Source organism: Rhinatrema bivittatum, chromosome 5 (assembly GCF_901001135.1).
Source record: "Rhinatrema bivittatum chromosome 5, aRhiBiv1.1, whole genome shotgun sequence".
In the NCBI taxonomy this organism is placed as follows: domain Eukaryota; kingdom Metazoa; phylum Chordata; class Amphibia; order Gymnophiona; family Rhinatrematidae; genus Rhinatrema; species Rhinatrema bivittatum.
Genome location: NC_042619.1, coordinates 362,808,313 through 362,823,471, shown reverse-complemented (window position 1 = coordinate 362,823,471; position 15,159 = coordinate 362,808,313). Strand labels below are relative to the sequence as shown.

General features: G+C 44.0%; 1 protein-coding gene across 1 annotated transcript in view; it reads right to left on the bottom strand.

Annotated features, from left to right (window-relative positions):
* The window catches only part of ABCC4 (ATP binding cassette subfamily C member 4), a 1,099,276-nt gene that overhangs the window by 1,051,397 nt on the left and 32,720 nt on the right, over positions 1-15,159 (bottom strand). The gene's annotated exons all lie outside the window — the stretch shown is intronic.

Below are 15,159 nucleotides of genomic sequence, written 5' to 3'. Positions count from 1 at the left end.
TGGGTGAGAGCTGGTGTCTCTGTGTGTGAATGAGTGCCTGGGTGAGAGGTGGTGTGTGTGGGTGTGAATGGGTGCTTGGGTGAGAGCTGGTGTGGGTGTGAGAGCATTTGTGTGTGATTGAGAGCTTGTATATAAGAGACCATGAGTGTGATTGAGAGAGAGACTGGTCAGGGAGGTGAGAGAGACCGAGACTGTTCGTGGGGTCTAATTGGAGTTATGTGTGTGAGTGACTGGTTGTGGGCGCTAAGGAAGAGGACTGTGAGGACAGAGCTTCAGCAGCCCTTGCTGCTTCCTGTGAGTGCTATTGGCCTGGAAGGGAAAGGAGTAGGAGAGTTGCTGGAGAGGGTAAGAAAAGGTGGCTTTTTAAATTTATTTTTCTTGATTGCCATTTTAATTATTGGGTATTATGCGATGTCTGCTGTTTTGAAATATTTTATTGATATTTGGACGTGTGTTAATAATTTTTATGAGTTTTTAATTGTTGGATATTATTCTGTTCAGCAGCTGTTTTGTAACATTTTTAGTATAGCTTTACAATTATTTCTGTGTGGGGCTCTATAGCAGTTTGGCTTATTCTGTTTTCCCAATAAGAAATGTATTAGTGTTTAGGGCCTGGTTTTAATAGTTGTATTTCTTAGATAGGGTTGTTACTGGTTGAGTGTGTTCCATAATACAGGTGTATCTTTGTGCGGGTTAGTTTGTGTGCATTATTGCAGATCCTGGGACTGTTAGGTGCTATATTTCTCTTCCATTTCTCTAGGTTTGCACTGCATGCAGAGTGGCTTTTTTGGTTTTCCATTCCAGTTTCTGTCTCCATATTTATAATGTGTGGTCTTTCTGTACTTGGTGAAGGTCAGTTCTGGGTGTGTGACAGAGGTGAGATATTTTACTAGCATGTAGGCTTTTGTATCAATCTTATTTGTTGTGTTTTCTCAATAGGATATGCATTAGTGGTAAATTACTGTCTTTTCATAAGAAGGGCTATTGTGCCTGGTAGTAAAGGGAGTTTGTTTTGCTTTTACTGAGATGTCATCAGAACCAGAATATCTTTTTTTGTATGGCGAGTTGTACAGGGTAATGCCCTAGATCTGCTCTGCACTCATTGCGGGGGGTTGAGGGGATTCCTGTGGATGCAGAGTGCATGTTTACATTTAGCCCCGTGACGGTCACATGCTCAGTGTGTCACGCATGTGAGAACCATCTGTCAGGTGTGTCCCGGCCAAAAAAAGGTTGAGAACCACTGCTCTAGCTGGTCTAGCAATGAAGAATTCTGTGCAGTAAGCGTTTGTACTTGCCTTTCTGCCGCATGCAGCCTGTCTGCCTGATCAGACAGACAATCTGTGCTCCGCTTCATCCAGCCTTTTAGCCTGCCCCTCAATTGTATTTACAACATCTTCGATGGAGGTCTGAATTTTAAGGAGCCTGGCATCCACCACTTCAGCCACTTTTGCGGATTATCTTGCACTGGGCTTCCTCCGATACTTCAGCAACCAGAGTCGTGTGGTCTCCCGCGTTTGTGGAAGCCATCTTGGCCACACTATGATGGTGTGGCCGATCTATGGCGCATTACTTGCCCAGGAGCACTCAATTCCGTCCCAAAATGCGGCGATTCCAAAGCCCCAGGCGTCCTCTGCAAACCCCACAAATCCAGAAGCTAGATGCTAAATAAGGTAGGGAGGATGGCCGTCAATCCAAAGGGAGGGAGCTCATGCCTGGGATACCGATGCTGTGAGGAAGGCCGCACTGATTTTAGATCCGTACCGGCCTGAGAAGCCCCCCAACTCACTGGTCAGACTCCCAAACATTTTTAGGTATTAAAGTGTTCCAGGGGAGGATGGCCGCTGATTGAAAGGAACGGAATCCAGGCCCGAGACGCCAATGCTGCAGGGAAGGCCGCACCGCTTTTAAGTCCTTACCGGCCTCAGAAGCTTCGTTTTCGCTGCAGATCACGGCAAAACAGCTGCCCCAGATACATTGATCCGACTCCCAGCAAAAAATTATGATATCAAAATTTTTCGGGGGAGGATGGCGTCTGATGGGGGAGGGGGGTCTGGAGCTAGCTAGTTATGCTGCTGACCCCGGTGACGTCATCCCGGAAGTCCTTTTTTTAATTTTATTGATACACAGGTATTTTCATATAACAAACAGAAAGAACTCCAAAGAAGCAAGTATAATACAAATAATTTGCATTGAAGCCAGTTAGAATAAAATAACAGTTACACCAACTGTGGCGTACAGGGTAGATTGGGGTAGATTTTAAAAGAAGCACGCACGGCCTACATGTGCACACACATATTATACAATCCGGGGTCGGCGCGCACAAAGGGGGATGCACATTTGTGCACCTTGCGCGCGCAGAGCCCGCTCCGAGCCGCGCTGCTGTCCCGTTCCCTCCCAGGCCACTCTGAAAGCGAAGCTTCCTTTCCCCTACCTCCCCCGCCCTTTCCCTCCTACCTTTGATGACTTCTTTTTTTTTTTTTATTTCAAAACTTACTTCAGCACCGGTCGCTGTCAGAGGCCTCTTGCCCCACCCCCTTTTTGTAAGCCCCAGGGACTTACATGCATCACCAGGCCTTTTTAATGGTTTGATCCTTGTGATTGATGTCCAGAGTTTCACGGGCGTTTTTCTTTAAAAATGGCGACATCTGGAGCAGTGGTAAACGGTGAGGAATACACGCAGGAGATTCACTGCGCACATGAGATATACAACATGGGAGAAAACTGAGGTGAGAAACGTTTTGTATCAGTGGCACCTATTTATATATAGTTGGATACATTAGTTGTAAAATCTTTTTGATAGAGAATGCTAGATTAGTTACCGGTGTAGAAGGCACACCGTCCAGTGAATTAAGGAGCTGTTGCAACCCTCTGAAACGCTACAGTGTCAGGAGTTTACATTTAAAGCATGCAAGTATAACTCGCTGCGATAAGTGTAGTAAGCTTGGACTGTTACTACTGTAAGATTCAGTGATGAACAGCATTTTTATAAAAAACAATGTTTCAAAAATATAAAAGAATAACAAAAAAAGGATATATAAAAAGATTAAGACGTCATCCTGGTGAATGGCAGCCTAAAACAAGGGCTCCTGCACCTCTTAACCTAATCTCCTTACAATCTCAGCCATCCGGAGATCAGAACCCATACTAGGGTATTGTGCTGGTAAAGCAAACATCTCTGATGACCTCGCGGCGAAAACCTGTGGATTTTCGGAAATTCTCCTATAAAAAACTGACCTGGACTGAGGAGCCTCCGGAAGATAACATGGCGGACATCGAGCAAAACTTACCGGACATGCGAGAGCTGGAAGATCAGGCATCGGAGGACGGTGACTTACCAACTAAAGCTGAAATGAAAAGCTGGTTTGCCGATTTGAAGAGTGAAAACGCTAACAATACTAAAGATATCATGCAGTCTATTGATGAGTTAAAAGGCGAAATGGCTGAACATGGCCGCCGCATTTTCGAAGTGGAGACGCGGGTGGACGCCCACAGTGAGGAATTAAAAACACAACGAGAGTCACAGACTGTGCTTCGGAGCGAGATTGAAAAACTACAAGAAAAGCTGGAAGATTTAGAAAACCATTCTAGAAGGCACAATTTGCGTTTTCGTGGAATACCGGAAACGCCTGAGCACGCAGACTGTGTGGCAGTGGTGACAAAAGTCAGCGCCATGTTGCTGGCCGCAGAAGATGCGACTTTACCAGCCGACTCAGGTACGGTTATTAAAATAGACCGTGCGCATCGCATCTATGGTCCAAGACTGAATAACAACCAAGCTAAAGATATCATAGCATGCTATCACGACTTCGCTATTAAAGATAAGTTAGCAATGATTGCGAAAAAACAGGCCACATGGAGCTGGCAAGGACATACTATTATGATTTTCACTGACATCTCTCCAATCACGATTAAGAAACGCCAGGACCTAAAGCCTGTTACTGACCTTTTGAGGTCAGAAAATGTGCAGTACCGCTGGCTATACCTGTTCGGGATGAGCTTTACACTGCAAGGGGAACTGCACCGAGTGAAAACTCTAAAGGAAGCGGCAGGGGTCTTGCAGGCCACGGGTTATCCCGTATTTGAGCAAGCGGCAGCTGGACCGCAGATCCACAGCCGTCGGGTGGAGCAGCCCAGATGGCAGAGAGTGAATAAGGGTGATAGGAGACTGCGGCGCCATACTGACAACATTGCACCAACTACGGCCCCACCTTGAAGGCTATCCAAGTGGTACCAGAATACAGAATTCTCTCTTAAGAAGATGGCTGACTCTCGCTAAGACATTATGCTTACAGTTTACCTTTTTATTCTTTTCTAATTTGGTTTCTGATTACATGGCAATATGCTAGCTCCTTATAGGAATCAGCACGAGCAGTATCATGCTGCCGGATAGTTGATATGTTTAATTTCTCTAGTTCCAGCCTAGTACAGGCGATTTTAGTTACGTATTATGTGTATATAATGTTTGAATGGGTGGGAACTCACCAGGATGATGTCCTCCTCTCTACTAATAACGACGGGGGTGGTCCTTGCGATCCTTGTCGTGCCGGGGATGGTAAAGCGGGGAAAGGGATTTAGGGCTATTGGGGTGGGGAAATGCTTCCTAGGGTATTATCAGGAAACTCCGATTGCTGAAAGGGTCTGCTCTATAAGTATAAGAATATATACTTACTCAACAGGCCTGGGGGGTGTTAGAATGATATCTCTTTTCATTGCTATGCTTCTTATGACAACAGATAAATTCATATACTAGATGGCTAAGCTTGACATTCTCACCCTGAACGTCAAGGGTCTGAATTCCCCTTACAAACGCCATTGTCTTTTTGCTGAATTACAGGACAAGAGGACGTCCATTGCTTTTTTGCAAGAGACACACTTGAAAAAGCGACATGAGCACCTGTTGGCTAGGGCCTCGTACCCTGCTCAATACTGGTCAGCTAGACCCTTAGCCCATAAATATCTGGGAGTGGGTATATTAATTGCCAAGGAGTTGATATTCGAGGAGGAGGCCTGTTTCCAGGACCCTGAGGGCCGGTATCTAATTCTTATCATCTCCATTGGGAATGTAAATATGTACTGGTTAATCTTTATGCACCTAATACTGGTCAGGGATTATTCTTGCAGAAGATGCTCCAAATGTTGGATGTTTATGCTGCAGGTAACTTGACTATTGGCGGAGACTTCAATCTCACGCACAATCCCTATTTAGATAATTCCGCAGTTGCAAACACATCAGCCAAGAGGGATCGCATAGTTTTTAAAGATTTCCTTAATAGTCTCCACCTCCTGGATGTCTGGAGACTGTGGCATCCTTCAGTCCGCCAATATACATTTTACTCCAGGGCCCATAATTCCTATTCGAGACTAGACTATTTGCTATTATCCAGAAGTTGTGTTAATTTGGTGAGGGACCCTCAGATCCATCCAATTACGTGGTCAGACCATGGCTCGTTAACTATAGAATTTGACATTGGTCTTTCTGATAAAGGCACACAATATTGGAAATTGAATGAAAGCCTATTGGAATGTCCTGAGTTCTGTCTTCAGTTGCAGACTGATATTAAGGAATACATACAGAACAACGATAAGGAGGGAATTTCTCCCATGACATTATGGGATTGCCTTAAGGCGGTGCTTCGGGGAAAATGTATTGCGAGGGAAGCCTACTTAAAGAAACAAAATACTAAAGACAAAGTGGAGACTCTGGATCGTCTCCAGCAGTTGAGTATAGAGCACTCCCGCACTGGGAATCCAGTTATTCTCAGCCAAATGGATAACTTGAGGGCGCACTTAGGAGAGCTCGAGGCTGCGGAGATAGCTCATAAACTTACCCTTACTAAACAATCTTATTATGCAGGTGGAAATAAGGCTGGCAAGTTGTTGGCTAGACTTCTCAAAATACGTCAAACACAAAACAATATAGTTCGCATAAAAGATGAATCATGTACATTGTTAACCTCTAATGCAGATATCCGACAACGCTTCATTCGCTTTTATTCTGATCTTTATGCCACTGACAAATGCATAGAGCCCATTACGATCACTAACTACCTATCTGGTGTTTCCTTGCCACCTCTGAGCAAGGGGGCTCGGGAGATTCTGGATAAGGATATTAATGGGTCAGAGGTACTATGGGCGATAAAAAAATCTTAAAAATGGGAAGTCACCGGGGTTAGACGGTTTCACAGCCCTCTTCTATAAGAAATTTGCTAGTTCTTTAATTCCTGTCTTGGTTACTTTGTTTAATTCCTTGCAGGGGCAGGTATCCTTATCTGCAGTAACAAATATGGCTGGAGTAACCTTATTAGCCAAACCAGGCAGGGATCCCACTGTATGTGGCTCTTATCGCCCCATATCTCTTATTAATCTTGATATGAAGATCCTTGCCAAAATTTTAGCAAATAGACTCAATTGCTACCTACCAGGCCTAATTCATTTTGATCAATCGGGCTTCATACCTGGCAGGATGGCATCTGATAATGTGCGTAAAATAGCAGACTTGATGGGTTGGGCTACTTCGGCACGCATCCCTTTACTGTTATTAGCCATCGACGCCGAAAAGGCCTTTGACTTCGTTCACTGGCCCTTTTTGCTACAGACCATGAAAGCCTTTCACTTTGGGGACAAATATATACGCTGGATTCAGAAACTGTTTGAATCCCCATCGGCATGTCTGAAAATTAATGGGGGATATTCCCAGGCATTTCCAGTAGGGAGGGGCACACGTCAGGGGTGCCCGTTGTCACCCTTACTATTCGCACTGTTTTTGGAACCCTTCACACACCATATTAGACAGAATGCTGAGATACATGGGATGCACATTGGGGATTTTTCATCCAAATTGTCGCAATTCGCGGACGACATTCTGTTTACTATCACTGACCCTACTAGTTCTTTGCCGGCCATTACCAAAGAAATCTCAGCCTTTAGTGGAGCATCTGGATTTAAAATAAATTGGGATAAATCCGAGCTTCTAAATGTATCCACACCACAGGACATCACTAAGCAATTACCCAAGTCTCATCCCTTTAAGTGGGCAAAAGAAAAAATAAAGTATTTGGGGATATATATTGGCAGGCATGGCGATTTGATCCAACTTAACTACCCTCCTCTTCTGGTGAAAATATATAAGGACCTGGAGGAATGGGATAGATATCATATTTCATGGATGGGCCGCCTGGCAGCAATAAAGATGAATATACTACCTAGAATATTGTATCTTTTCCAGACTCTACCCATAGTTATACCTAAACAAATTTTGGTTAAGTGGCAGAATAGGCTTCTTAAATACCTCTGGAGAGCTAAGCGTCCCAGGATAGCTAGAGCTACTCTCTATTTACCTCGCTCACAGGGTGGACTGGGAATGCCAAATTTACAATACTATCTGGGGGCGGCACAGCTCAAAGCTGCTGTAGATTGGCACAATATTACACGTAGAAAGCCTTGGGCGCAGTTGGAACAGGAGATGTTGGCCTCGCTACCTATTACAGCAACGTTGTGGCAAAAAGGCAAGCAATGGCATCCTAAGGTGCCCCTGCCTGAGACTGTGAGGGTTACCCTTCAAGTGTGGGAACAATGGCGACCTACACTGCTAGGAGATAGGTCGTTGTTTCTGAGTACCCACCTCTTTCATCACTTGGCTTTCCCTCCGTCGATTGCGTCTCAAGCTTTTAATGATTGGCGGCTTAAGGGTATCCAGCAGGTAACTCATGTTTGGGAGCCGGGGAGAATGGTGTCCTTCATGGCTCTCCAAGAAAGGTATAGCTTAATTGACAGGGATCTATATAAGTATATGCAAATCAGATATTTCCTATCTCAAACACAGGTGGTGAATGACCTATCATTAGGGACTACGCCTATTGAGTCTCTCTGTTTACACGCTGACAAGGTGGGCAAACACAAATCTAGGATCTATAATTTACTTGCAGGAAAGCTTCCCCTGACGGCTTCTCATATAGTAGCCTGGGAAAGGGACCTGTAGGAGTCATGGTCAATTGAGGATTGGATAAAAATCGCACAGGGAGTAGGAAAAGGGCTAATTTCGTCCCTACATATAGAGAATGGTTATAAACTCCTTTATAGGTGGTATATTTCACCAGCACAGCTAAGCCATATGCGTTCCGAACACTCTGGATATTGTTGGAAGAAGTGTCAACAATGTGGCACGTTTTTCCACATGTGGTGGACTTGTCCCCAGGTACAAGGGGTCTGGCAGAGCGTTTCGCTGTGGATTACTAATATTCTTGGAGGGGTGCTTTCTCTTACCCCAGCTCAGGCATTATTAAACAAAGAAGCACCAGACAAGACGCTTTATCAAAATCTTTTTATTAAATACGTGGTAACAGCGACACGTTTTGCATTGGCATTTCATTGGAGGGACTCTCAGGTCCCATCCTTACCAGATATTCAGGCCAGAGTGTTAAATATGCATACCTTAGGGAAAATAACTGCACATAAACATAAGACCTCCCTTAAATTTAAGAAAGTCTGGCAGGGATATGAAGAATGGTTAGTTAACCTCTCTACATGAGCATGATTGTATGAGGGGGCACTGTTGATTTCCTGTAATGGGCCTAGTGTACTTCTATAGTAAGAGGCTAAGATTGTTTATGTACCCTATAGGGTTCTTTCTATGCTTTGGGCGTTCTTGCAAACAGTGATGGTTATATATATCCTTCATGTATGAACACCCGATGAGTATTTGGAGTTCTATATTACTCGATTTCTATAAGGAAGTGGGAGGGGGGAAGGGGATGTTTTCGATTGTATACTGTACTTTGGGGGTTGCCAGTATTATACCATGTATGCAATGGAAATTGTGATAAGTACCGCTCTATGTTTTTTTTGTCCCCCTTTGCGAAGGGACCTGCAAAACATGGTACTCGTTGTATTCACTGTTTACTTTTACCCCATTCAAAATAAAAGTTATAAATTAAAAAAAAATAAAAAGATTAAAAGATTTAATATAAGGAAGATGAAGATGAATTCTCATAAAAATAATTGGAAAGCTGTTAGAAGTCTTGTGTTCCTAGTGACTGATGATTAAAAAATGTTTAAGCACGAAGAAAACAATTGTCTAGAAGGGTTGCAGAATAAGGGACACTAACAACCCGGTGCTTTATGATGGTCTCTAGGTAATATACATAGGGGTAGATCTTTAAAAAAAATACGCGATCATGTACTTTTGTTCGCGCACCAGGCACGAACAAAAGTATGCTGGATTTTATAAGATACGCGCAGCTACGTGCGTATCTTATAAAATCCGGGGTCGGCGCGCGCAAGGGGGTGCACATTTGTGCAACCTGCGCGCGCCGAGCCCAGCGCGCGCTGCCTGTTCCCTCCGAGGCCGCTCCGATTTCGGAGCGGCCTCGGAGGGAACTTTCCTTCGCCCTCCCCCCACCTTCCCCTCCCTTCCCCTACCTAACCCCCCCCCACCTTTGTCGGCAAAGTTACGCCTGCTGAAAGCAGGCGCAACTTTGCACACGCCGGCCGGCAGCCCCGCTCCGTGTTCCGGTCCCGGGGGCTGGTCCGGAGGCCTCGACCACGCCGCCCCTTTTCCAAAGCCCCAGGACTTACGCGCATCCCGGGGCTTTACGCACGCCGTGGCCTATGCAAAATAGGCCGCGCGCAGGCCTTTTAAAATCCGCCCCATAGATTCTTGCTTGTCCACTATATTAAAAAAATAATTTGAGAAATTGTTTGCTATTCTTGATACTCCTAATGCCAGCATAGGGGGCCTGCTATTTCATGTCTCTCTGCCAGACCCCTGGTTTAGGCTAATGAAAGCTCAAGTAATCCATCCAAGATATCCTGAAGCTCCCTGAAGAAGGAGTGTTACACACTCCAAAACCCTGCAGAGTTGGAGGATTAACTTCAGGACTCAGATAAGTGCACTATCTCATGTTCATCATAGTTAAGCAATTTTGAGGCTGAACATAGACTGTGGTGAGGAATGACTGATGATTGAACTGGATATTGTGCTTTAAGGCTATATCACTCACATTTCAGCCTGTTGCACCACAAATACCAGGTCGTAGTGTCATTATAGGCTTTACCAATGAGCCAGTGACAAGACACATATGATGGTCATCCACACCCTCTATATTGTATGAGCTATAAGCAGCAGAACTTTTTGTTTATTGATTGTTTCAAAGTTTCTGCTTTGCACAGGGGTTTATGAACTCCTGTTAGACGCCTGGTACCAGCATAGGGGGGCCTGCTGCCTCTCTGCCATGCCTCCAATACCAGCATCGGGGTCTTGGTCCTACTGCTCCATCTACCTGCTATGCCAATTAATATGTATGAGTGTGGGTGTTTTGGTGCTTACACCTGTCCACACCTTGTCCTCAGCCTGCTTCAACCTCGGAACAGATCTAGACTTCACTTTGCTCTCAACCAGCCTTGACTTCAGGACCAGACCACAACCTACATTGTTAAGTCCTGCTGAGGGGCTCAATCCAAGGGGGAGGTGGTTGGGTAGGCAGATCTTTGGCTGGGGTGATTCAGCTGCTACTTGCCAAGGCCTAGTCTATGCTTTCACACAAAATAGGTAATGCCAACTTGACAGCAGCCTAAGGGCTCACCACCACCTGCTACTCCGTGAGACAGGTGCCTGTTTGTTTCTCCTTGTTTCTTTGTTTTACTGGGGTGTTTGCTTTTCCCAAGAAAAAGAGGTGCAACATTTTGGAAAAGATTTCTTCTCACCTCCACCTATTTTACAGTTCTTTATTTTAATCTAGTCCCTCAGCAATGATCACAACATGGTTTTCACATCCTGTTCATTTCTGTTTCCACTGTGCTGTTTTTTCCACAAATAAATGTAAAAAAAACAAAACACAAACACAAACAAGTTTCTCCTTCCATGGACATGCTGCTTCATACCTACTAACGCCCCCCCCCAGCTGCCATACCACCATAAAGAACTTATTGTTACATGCCATCCTTCCATAATATTGATGGTGCCCTCTTGTGGAACCTAGTTATCTTCTAACATTTGCCCTCTTCTTGGTTTGTTATACTGAGGTGTTTTGTCCAGAACATTTAGAAAAGAAAAAAAAAGTTTTCATTACCAGAATCCAAACTTGTTCTATAGCTCCATTCCTCCAACACTCTCAGCCTGGTTCTACCACCCTATAGTACATTTGATTAAGGTGGGGTAGTTTCTCCAAAGCAGCCCTCATTCAGAGAGAGAACTGCTGATGCAAGACAAAAGATGCTCAAGAGAAACCATTTACTGAACTGAATGCCATAAGAGGTTAAAGTATTAAGAGGGAACTCATGCAAAACCAATAAATAAGGAAGTTCAAACTTGACAGCATTCAGGTACAGGATATGGGAATATATTTTTGCCCCAAAAAAGCCTTCATTCTGAAGGACAAAATACTGGCAGAAGAAAAAAGATACTCAAACCACCATTTCACTGTTCTGAATGTGATAAAACGTAAGAGTAGGGCCAGAGATTTTATGCAAAACGAAAAAAATCAAGCTAAGTAATAAGCTGAGGGCAGCTCAATGATGTGAGATAGAGCAGCTCTCACTACTTTCCTGGAAAACCACCCCACTATAATTAGAGAAACCAATGTGATGTAGTAATTGTGATAAGCTTTACATCTGGCAAAACTATTCTACAAGAAAATCTAAATTCCACCCTGCACCTTGTGGGTCTTTGTGCCACTCAGCCTTGCTTCCATGCCAAACCTTACACCTTGGAGTTTCCTTTGTCACTGTGCCTTGCTGTTGTACCCCAGAGCTAACACTTTGCAAGTCTGGGGCAGCTGCTTTGCATCTCATGAGCTTTGGAATCTTGAAGCTACGCTTTGTGCCGCTTGACCCCTTTGTCAGTGGCTGCCTTGGAAATTTTTCTGCCACTGTTCTTTGTTCCCTCTTTATGCTGCCTTGGGAGGCTAATGCCACTTCAGATGCCATCAAGGCTTCATGGCACTGTTGCTGGTGCCCTCTTTTGGAGCTTTGGGGTCTTCTTCCTACTTTTTCTGCTTCTTTGCTCCTTTTACAGAAACTTGGTGAAATTCTGCCAATGCTCATACCCCTTTACCCCTTTATAGACTCATAGTTTAGTCATGGCACTTCTGGAGCCACTTTCCAGTCTCTTAGTTTTTCTAGGTAACTTGGAGTTTATTTCCCCCTTTCTACTGATTTTTTCCAACAAGTTTTAAGACAATTGATTTAAAAAACCCTATTCTGGAGCCCAATATTGGCTGAAAGTTACCTGTAATGGTTCCCCTTTGACTTTAATGGGAAACTAAAACAAATCAAATGAACATTTTTTTTTCATTTTGAAGTTAAGCAAATAAATCAGGGTCCCAACAAAATTAATTTTAAAACAAAAATGTTTTTGCCTGTTGCACATGCCTAAAACTTTTGTAATGTTACTATGGGAGAAATGAAAGACTGGTACAGTTAATCTAAGGAATATCCACTAAAATTTGGAAGTTACTAGTTCTACTGCTCTGTACAGGACTTCCAGATCCAATCTGTACACATACAATCCGTAAAAATAAAGTCTGTTAAAGTGGAAGCCACATTAGAAGTATGATCTGAAATTAATCCCTAACTTGACCCAGGAATCAAATGCTGCCAAAAAGGACTGGCCATCCTTCACAGTCCGTGATATTCAATCCATAGCCCACTATACCATGTGATCTACCACAGTGAAGAACCCTTAATTGATCAGGACTGCTCCCTTAATAATTGTTACACAATTAAGGACTAACAGAAAAGATATGAAATTTTAAAAATATGCTTGCCATCTCATATAGAAGAGGGGGAAAAAAAATTCGAGTTTAGCTAAGCCAATGTTGCCAAGAGGAGGTATTGCATTGCCAAACAGGTATTTATAACTTGGCAAGCCAAATGAAACATGTGACTAAGTGTATATTTATTTTGAGAAATCCAGTTGGATATACAGGAAGTAAACCAGAGCTTGCCAATTGCAGTGGCTCCCACTTCTTTGGCGGCTTTCAGTTCCAGCCATGCTGCAGCTCCAGGTAGTATCAGTACTTGTTTAGGCCCTGGAGCTCACCAGTCCATCCGTCCCAGCTCCTGCTCTCTCACAGCAGGACTCAGCCATGCCAGCTGCCCAGGGTGGGCAGCTGGCAAGGAAAAGGTTATATGGACCCACAACACCACTAATGTCAACATTGCAGTAAAAAGGGCCAGTAGGAACTGAAAGCTTATTTTTGATTAGTAACCTGAAATCATTAGAAATGAGTCTGCAACATTTTTCCATTAGCTCCTATTTAGAGAATTTCATGAGGCTTTCTTCATCAGGGCTTTTATATGGGCATTGGCACTTGCATTTGATCTTGTGTGCATCTTTGCACAAATCTAAGTTGTATGCTGTTCTCATTGCAGCCCGCTGGGGTGCCCGTTCTTGCCTCGCACGCTAATTAAAAAAAAAAATGCACAGAGAAGCAGGGCCGATTTTAGTGTGGGTCTCACTTGTATTTGACACATACCTGCACAACGTTAGGATCCTAGAAGGGGCCAGACCCTGCACAAACCCTTCTAACCCTGGCTTAATGTCACCAGCAGTCAGTTCTGGATCAGTTCCACTGACCTCACTGTACACCAGCACTAGTGTAGATTAGGTTTCAGTTATGTTCACACTTAGCCCTGGAGTGGACACCAGACCACATTTCATCCTGCATTAGTTACGCCAAGAACCTACCATAGTAAATGACTGTTGATAAAGATCCAAATGGTCCACACTGACTCTGCCCAGCAAGTTGCCTGGGTGGTAACTGCCACTCCGTGCAGATTACTGCTCCACAATCTTCTTCCAGCGTGACAGAGGCAGCATTGAGATATGAGAAAGTGTACACTCATTACAATATCAGAAGTGAGTGTGGAAAACACATTCGTAAGAGTAGGTGTGATTAATTAGGGGCAGCTTATATAAGCTTTCGTTCTTAATAATTCTCCAGAACCAAATTAAATAAGAGCCATAAGGCAAGACTATCGCTTCAGTTTAAAATAAAGTTTGGGCAGCCCTGTTTTAAGAGATATGCCACAGAGGACATTTCAAGTCATGGAGCAAATGAGGGAGGCAGAGGTAGCTGAGCAAAGGGAGGGATGAAGCGGTGGGATATAGATCAAAAGAATCATTAATATTTCTTGATTTCTCCTCAGTTCCCATCTCCCTCAAACCCATCCTTCCCTTTCACCCTCAACCCCCATTCTCCCTTGCCTCTTACTTCCTCTGCTCCTCCCTTGACTCTCCCTCACTCAGTCTTCAGCTGCTAGGACTCCACCTCCCCAGCAACAGTGCAGGCCAGCCGGCCCTTCTTCTTTAGGCAGGGCCTAGAAACCCTCAGAAGCTTGCATCACTGTGGCCGCCTGCCAGCTTCCGTTGGTGGGCCTTGGGAAACCACCTCCAGCTTTTCTGCTGCTGCAGCCACCACACAAGAAAAAAAAAAAATCCCTCCCTGGGTCAGATCCCATAACAAGACGACAAATGATGGCAGGCCTGAGAAATGAGCTCTATGGAACAGGTCTGGACCACAAGCCAAAGTTTGGGAGAGCCCTGCTTTAATTTCTTCCTGAATTATTTCTAAATTTACAAAACACTTCTATTTCACTGATTACAAAATGTGCTCCCAGTGGATCACAATAAAAAAAATTTCTCTCTAGATCTGGTAAATATACAATTATCGCAAACAATGTTATCAATATCTTAAACAAAATACCTCACACTGTATTAGTCTATTTCTGTATCACATTAAGTACTCAAATTTCCCATCACATGCCACTTAATATAAAAAAAAAGTGTCCATATGGCAACTAAAAAAATTTTAAAATATAATTGGTAAATGTCTCCAACACACTGTGTAATAAGTATCCCAGATCTAAATGCTGAGCACACAAACAGCAGTTTGAATTTGTAGTGCAAATGTGCCACATGTAGTTTCAATCCCACACTATAAATGATTTGAGTTTAGCTTCAATCCATTATAGCTGCCACATCTAGCATCCCGTTATCAACAAAAATGCTCCTCGAAAAAGGAGCACTGTTTCACCAACACTTGGCTTTATCAGAACAGTGGCATAGTAAGGGGGCATCCGCCCCAGCTGCCACTGATGCCAGCAGGAAGGTTCCGTGGCAGCACAGAGCAATGACATGCTGACAGGGTTCCCACTCTCCGC